The following is a 7,057-nucleotide window of genomic DNA, read 5'->3' as shown; positions in this document are numbered from 1 at the left end:
GCTTTAGCGTGACTTTAAAGGCCTCGGTATGCTACTCCGTCGCTATCCGTCAATCCGACTCCGTGGTCAAGCAGAAGCTGTTAAACCTTTCAAAGTTCTCCGTCGGGATGTCAGATGCGCAAGGCAGTTCACCTCCCGATCAGCAGGCGTCGCTACATTAGACGACCCAATCGCGACATCTATCGTGAAAGTTGTTGATTGACCTTCCGGCTCCGTTCCACTCCTCACAGTGAACGATGGCGACCGAGAGAGAAAGACTGTTGTTGGAGTTGGAGCTTGTTGAAATTGAAATGCAAATCATTTTGACCAAATGTTGACCAGCACACAGTAAACTCTTTCAAAAATGGCGGTGTTGTTGTTGTGAGAGGAAGGAGCTAAACCGGAAAAGTGATTTTGGAAATTATGTTGTTAGCCAACCAATCACAACCCTTGCGCTCACTGTAAATCTCCTTCGCTTCGACGGATAGATAGGAGTTTTGTCCGGAGGGTCTCCGTCGACGGAGAGGGCTCTCCGTAGCCTTTCCCGGACGACCATAAATCAGGCTTAAGTAACGTGAAGACATTGAATATGGTTATAAGCAATTACAGTTACTGATGTGGTAACAGTTGTGTATATGGCTGCATTGATCATCATATACATGTAGTTTCAAAATACCCAAATGCACATATTGATTGCAGCACAGGGTGACACCAACACACCAAATACAGTTGCTATTGGGCATTGGAAAAGCGCCCTAGACTGGTGTGCAACAAAGACTGAAGCTGGATTTTGCTTGCAGGTTGAGCGCGTAAAACTCAGCCAACCTACAGTAAGTGGGGGGACAAACGCTCAAATGCAAACGTTTCTTAAAACGGTTATTGGTGCAGTCCAAGTTAAAAACTTCTAACTACTAAAGAACAGTTGTAGATATGTTTGTAAAAAGTGAATTATAAGGGTGAATGTGCTTTCAGTTATTTTCAACACTTCACAAAAGGTTAAACAATATGGTTAAAAAAAAATTTACATTAAATTTATCACAAGAGGATGTGACTCCTCTACTCCTTGCTATGCTTAAAATAACTAATAGAGGTATTATCATTATTATTACTACTATTACAAATACAATTGGTAAATATCTGAGGAAGAGACCATAGACGTATATACGTATGTATAGACATATATCTATCTATCTATCTATCTATCTATCTATCTATCTATCTATCTATCTATCTATCTATCTATCTATCTATCTATCTATCTATATGTCTATGGTTAAATCAGCCCAGTGAAACATCTGTTTATGCGAGGATCTTCGGGAGAGTTTCCCCTTTCCCATAATGCACAGCAGTACACGCGATGCTTTAAGTCTCCACGTTGCTTCCGGTCTGCCTCTCAGTCCGTTGGAAGCTCGCGGTACAAGCTGTTCCAACACGGCCCGTCACACACTGTAAGTAATTGAGGTTTTTGCTTTAATTAGTTAAAGGCAATGTTGGAAAAACAAGTTGTTGCTAACAACATGAGATGTTGGGTAAAATACTACTATCGCGAGATAAAATAATAATAATAATAAAAAAAAAGCAAATAATCTAACAAGGTTAACCGAAGTGTGCGGAGCTTTTTGGAGGCGGTTGATCTTAAAGTAATCTCGTGTTAATCTAAGTTTCCGCCCAAGTGATTTTATTTCCTGAATTCGGCTCGTGGGCAGACAGAACAGCTCGTGTGGATAACGTGAAGCACGTGGGTTAGACTGAACTGTGTTCACCAGGAAAGATGAGATCAGCACCGTTTTCCTCCGTTACTGCAGAATGAACTGTTTCAAAGCTTCTCACCAACATTTAAAATGGTTAATTATTTTTCTGATGAACTCAAATCTTATGTTGAGTCAAAACTGCAGTTATTCAGGTTAGTTTTATCAGAGAATAATTTCAGACACATTTTAGTGGTCCGGACAATCTCCATATTGTAAAGTCTCCAAGTGATTATCTCACTAAATTCCAGACCATCTAAGAAAAGTTGACTTACAGCTAGTTCTTTTCTCCTTTTTAATATTTCTCTTTAGATCAGATTGTGGTGATCTACATTTTTCCCATAACTTAATGTCATTAAAGCAGACCTTATGGTTTCCAGCCATCTTAATCTGGGGTGCCTGCAGATAAACCTTTTACACTTCATAACTCCAAATAATGTGTAACTGGTTCAATAAAAGGGAGAGCTTTCTCTTGGGGGCAGCTTCCTCCTGAGAACCCAGGATCTGGCTGTAGTGGCTTCTGATTGGTTGAATTCCCGAGGGTCACTAAGGGGATGACGGGGACTCGATGTTCTCTGCTGTAATTGGAAGCTGTGAAGCTACCAACATGTATGAATAAGAAAAGCCTTTCTGTTCTCAGAGGTAGTGTTCTAAAAGCTGTTAGTGCACAATCATCCAACTCACACTAACTGAACTCTGGTGGTCTTTCAGAGGCGCTGCCCCCCTGTGGTAAACCAGCATCACGGAGACGTGGTCACCCTGAGTGAAACCTGGACCTTCTGGTAAGTCTGCAGTGCTTTGACCTGTTTGTGCCCCAGTTCTCAGTCAGCTGAGCAGTCGCTGTGTCTGCTTCAGTGTTACAGAGCTGGCAGAGAAAGTCTCTGTACTCGGCCTCAGCGGTGCAGGTTCTGTTTTAGAGTCTGCTGCTGCTGAGATGCTGCAGAGCGCGGCCTGACGAGAGTGGCCCGCCCTGATGTGACCGCAGGGCTGGCCTAGTGTAGGGCTGCACACCAACCACTGATGTAACCAACGGGAGGGCTGCAGCACAGGGGAGATGGCTCATGGAGCAGAGATGTGAATGTTGTCCCTCTGTTAAAGGTTCGGGTGTAAAAGCTGGCTGCGTCTGAACAAACGTCCTGTTGTGTTGCAGGCAGAGCCTCTGCTGCCCCCTGAGGAGCTGACACAGCTGCAGTCACGCTGAGGGTGAGTCACACTGTTCTGGTCGCACTGAAGCTGCTGTGCTGTGATGACTTGATAATCTAACACATCATGCTGAAAAAGCCCGTGATGACGTACACCCCCTGAGCACGGAGCAGCCCCTCTGCAGGGATCAGTGTGGTTCTGTTGCACTGACTGCTCCTTTCTGTCCAGCAGCAGCCGGCCCGCAGGACGCAGTGAGGGCGGCAGCCTGCCCGCAGGACGCAGTGAGGGCGGCAGCCGGCCCGCAGGACGCAGTGAGGGCGGCAGCCGGCCCGCAGGACGCAGTGAGGGCGGCAGCCGGCCCGCAGGACGCAGTGAGGGCGGCAGCCGGCCCGCAGGACGCAGTGAGGGCGGCAGCCGGCCCGCAGGACGCAGTGAGGGCGGCAGCCGGCCCGCAGGACGCAGTGAGGGCGGCAGCCGGCCCGCAGGACCCAGTCTGACTGCAGGTGGGTGATTTACTGTGTGTGTGTGTGTGTGTGTGTGTGTGTGTGTGTGTGTGTGTGTGTGTACACAGTGTTGCAGTATTGTGTATGGAAACTGAACCCAATCTTGTACTACTGGGGCAGAGGCTCCCTCTCTGCTGCAGAATCTCAGTATTGGGAGAGAAATTCAGGACTTGGCACAGGTTTAAGTTGGAACAGTTTACTAGAACCTGACTGAAGACCTGAAACATTGTGAGAGCCTGTCGGTGAACATGAAGAATGAACTGTAGTCGTTGTGCTTGGTGTCTGTTCACAGCGTAATCCTCCCAGCTGCTCTGGATGAATGATGTGCTCCCTTTGACCTGTCGGGATCGTCTCCTCAGTCTGGATCTGCTCTGTGTAACTGGACTGGCAACGGCTGCAACTAAACATTCACTTCAGGGATTCTCCTTTAATTTTATTTCCCCAACAACTGCAAATGACTTTCTTTTTACGGTGAATAAAATCTCATTCAACTCTAATGTCTGAGTGCATATTTTCCTCGTGTCTCCAAACGTGACGAATGATCTTAACAGTCCTGGTACTTCCTGTCATGCTAATGAATCAGATTGCTAGTTTAGTTATGAAGAGACTAATGGATGCAAGGAGGTGACGTGGATAGATTTCATGTAACTTTTAGATGCAAAATAATGCATCCTTCAATGTGCAGTCTGAGTTGAATTGTGCTTGAACTTAATTTCCAGTGCTCTGCTTTGTTTTTAATTCTTTGTCTTGTGCCTGAAGCTAAAGCTGGAAAGTTGTGGTGACCGTGTGGCTTGAAGGGTAAAGCCGAGCTTTTTGACTTTGAAAGCTGCACACAGATGTCTGATTTAGGTTTATTAGTCAAACTAAAGTTGTATTAATTGAATCGTGTCATAGATGGATTTGGACAACCACTGAAATGTGATATGATTTGGTTTAAAATTGGCTTTAAGAATATTCCATGTGGTGCTCGATGTTGAACCTAATGGACATTAGCTTTTATGTTAGCATAAGTCCAGACTGCTTCTTCTGCATTTATTTGCTCCTAATTGCAAATTATTTAGCAGCTGTTGCTCCTTGCAGCGTTTCAATCTTACTGAAGGCACAAATTGGAAAATCCTAGAATGAAACTCTTGGCTGCCTCTGATTTCATTATGCATTCTGAACTTCGAAGTGTCCTCAGAAAGGCCAGGTGGTGGAGCCACTGACTGGAATTAGAGATGGGATCAAGAAGATGGAATATGATTTTCCCTGGACCTTTGGTCACATCCACAAAGAAAATATATTTAGGTCATGTTTTATTACACTGAGCATGTTTTAACTGCACATAAAAAAATAACAAAGTAAATAGCACAACAGCAGCATCTCCATCAGATGGGCCCCTCTTAGTAAGAAATCCCCTGAAATCGTGATTTGTGGATCTTGGAAGATCTCTTTAATACTGACAATGTTTTGCTTTTGTTGAACATGAATGACGCTGAAAATGACTTCAGTCCCATGAACAGCCCTCCCCTGCCTCCTCTCTGCTCTCCACCTTGCATCATACACATGCATGTGTTTTATGGTCATTACCAATATGTTTTACTCAATGATTAATGTGAAAGAAAGTCAAGGCAACACAATGTCTTGAAACTAAGTAAACATATTGAGATTAGCATTTTAGTTCCTTAGATAGTCAGACAGCAGATCAATAAACAGGGCTCTGCAGTTTTATTGCACTTTACATTGGCAGAAATAAAATTTCCATCAGAGGTCAATAGTATCAGGTCTCAAATGGGTCAATTTGAATAATTAAAAAAATTTTGCACGTAACCCATTACCACACATGCTCAGGATGGGAGATTGGACCGAAGGGAAGTTTCGGTGAAATCTGTTGATTTCCTCAGCTAGGAAATGAATGAATTGGATTTAATTGGATTATGATTACAATGAATTGGCTTGAATGAAACTGTATTATTGAAGAGCCCTTTAGATGACATTTGTTGTAATTTGGCGCTTTATAAATAAAACTTAATTGAATTTAGTTAATTTTTTTGCTATTGTGAGATTAATAGGACTTTATACATACATGAGCGGGTTTTATCTTATTTTAAGTGTAAATATAATGGAAAGCATACATTTTTGTGTAATTTGTGATGTCAGGTAAGAGATTTATGTCAACCTCACTGTACCTTTCATTTTGTTCACATAAATCAAATAAATGAAACAATTAAACTTTCAAATTATTGACAATTTAATCAATCTGACTATCTTTACAGAATCAGCTCAGAGGTCACATCATGGAGAGATGCCATCAGTAAAAGCTGGCACAATGGCTAAATTGCAACTAGTCTTGCTTGTAAGAAGTAGACCTGTTGTGTTAGCAACCAGGACAAATCTATAATTCTACTGATTCTGAAAAAGCAATTAGAATTTCTCTACATCATACAAACTACGGCAAAAATAAAGCAAAAGAAGTCTTGGATAGCACCATTTGCATTTAAATATTTGACCCCCTTGGCTGTAGCAGTTAATATTGTGAAGTCCGCTGCAGCTGGACCCCTGCGTCTCCAAACATGGGTAAGGTCAGAGATGGTGTAATATTCTCCTCAGTCAACACAACAACATCCCTACTGAGTTTGGGTATTTATTTTCATGTAAAAACCTTTAAAATAATTCCCGAATTTTGTTTCACTGTAATTCGCAAGTGAAGGGAAAAACTGCTGGTGAGTAAAAAGCCTCGTTTCCACTATGCAGTCCGGTACGGTACGGGTCGCTTTGGGGTCAGCTTGCGTTCCCACTGTACAAAGGGGACCCTCAGGGGTGGGCGGAGTGCGTGCTGAAGCGTAAATAGCAAATAACAGATAACATCCATAATTTGGAACCACCTCCAAGCTTCTTCAGCTTAATGTGACACCGGCTCGCGGTCCGGTTGAAACCACTCTCTGACATTTTTGCGGCAATCAGCTGGAAAACTTTTTGGTTTGGCACAGCGCCATCGAGCTCCCGCTGCACAGCCTCCTCACCAACACCGGAGAGCAGAGCCTGGAACCGGTCCTGTGTGCTCGGTACCCCAAGCAGAAGGGTTACAGACATGGGAACCATGGGTTCCATGGTAACGGGTTCCATGGGACCGGTACGCTTTCGTGGTAGTGGAAACACTGAAATAAGCGAACCGTTCCGAATCGACCCGTACCGGACTGCTTAGTGGAAACACGGCTAAAGAAAACTGCTTGCCAGTATAAAAAAAACACTAAATATTGCGAGAGCACAGACACAGTCTGAGTGCAAGGAGGTCTAAAACATGAGCAGAACAGATTTGCTCGCTAACAGAGAGGTTTTGAGTGTGAGTACAGAGTTTTAAGATTAAGCAGAGCAAAATCTGAGCATAAAAACAAGGAATCATTCAATCGAATCTAAAACATATGCTCCTGATTAAGATTAAGACAGGGATTTACTCCCATGCTCCATAACTGTATGTACCATATGAGGAGAATTAAAAGACTTAATAAAAAGGAGAGAAAGGAATGTGAACTGGTTATTTTGGGTCTGGAAACTTAGTTGGTAATTACAAACTTGGTGAAAAATGAGCATAACTTTTTGTATTTGACTTTAGGTTCATCTGCTACTGTTATCAGAACTTCTGACAATACTAAGTCAACCCAAAAAGATTTTTTTTTTTTTAGTAAACAATGTCAGAGATGAACG

General features: G+C 43.1%; 1 long non-coding RNA gene and 1 other non-coding gene across 3 annotated transcripts; both read left to right on the top strand.

The window, feature by feature from the left end:
- The first annotated feature begins 1,367 nt into the window (after positions 1–1,367).
- LOC142397109 (uncharacterized) lies at positions 1,368–3,870 on the top strand. Of its 2 annotated transcripts, none has more exons than XR_012772659.1 (5): positions 1,368–1,427; positions 2,439–2,509; positions 2,878–2,930; positions 3,102–3,373; positions 3,666–3,870. It is a non-coding gene; the product is annotated as an uncharacterized LOC142397109 (long non-coding RNA). The 2 variants fall into 2 exon arrangements; XR_012772660.1 differs by having other exon boundaries at positions 2,826–2,930.
- On the top strand, positions 2,541–2,739 carry LOC142398142 (small nucleolar RNA SNORA74). The gene has a single exon (XR_012772758.1). It is a non-coding gene; the product is annotated as a small nucleolar RNA SNORA74 (small nucleolar RNA).
- Positions 3,871–7,057: the final 3,187 nt, after the last annotated feature.

This window comes from Odontesthes bonariensis, chromosome 13 (genome assembly GCF_027942865.1).
Source record: "Odontesthes bonariensis isolate fOdoBon6 chromosome 13, fOdoBon6.hap1, whole genome shotgun sequence".
NCBI lineage: Eukaryota > Metazoa > Chordata > Actinopteri > Atheriniformes > Atherinopsidae > Odontesthes > Odontesthes bonariensis.
This window is presented reverse-complemented; position numbering and strand designations above follow the sequence as displayed.